Raw genomic sequence first — 388 nt, forward strand, 5'->3', positions numbered from 1 at the left:
TTATAGGGAAATTAAAATTAAATTAAAGGTAATTTATAGATACCTTATTGTTGTAATATTCTCAGTTTTTTTTGTATCTTTTTAGCCCTGATGAAGCTCTGCAAAGTGGGGCGAAACGTCGGACATTAAAATAGTTTTAATCTATTTGTTCTTTTTTTGACCGCAACTCTGATCATCTTCTTATATTTAAATTTTCACGGTCAATTATATATACATATATCAAAATAAATCCTTTGTATGAATTTAATTAAGATATGATAATAAAAAAAAAAAATGAGTTTGTCAAAAAAAAATTTTATTATACATATTTCTACAATTAATTAAATTGGATTTACAAAATCAAATGATTTATACAATAGATATTATGTATTTCTAATTCCAACAAAAT

The 388-nt window shown here is 22.2% G+C and overlaps 1 protein-coding gene across 1 annotated transcript in view; it reads left to right on the plus strand.

The window, feature by feature from the left end:
• CenB1A (Centaurin beta 1A) overlaps positions 1 to 388 on the plus strand; it is a gene marked incomplete in the record, with an annotated part of 29,502 nt that overhangs the window by 23,589 nt on the left and 5,525 nt on the right.

This window comes from Halyomorpha halys, unplaced genomic scaffold (assembly GCF_000696795.3).
Source record: "Halyomorpha halys isolate HHAL.00 unplaced genomic scaffold, Hhal_1.1 Scaffold206.1, whole genome shotgun sequence".
Taxonomy (NCBI): domain Eukaryota; kingdom Metazoa; phylum Arthropoda; class Insecta; order Hemiptera; family Pentatomidae; genus Halyomorpha; species Halyomorpha halys.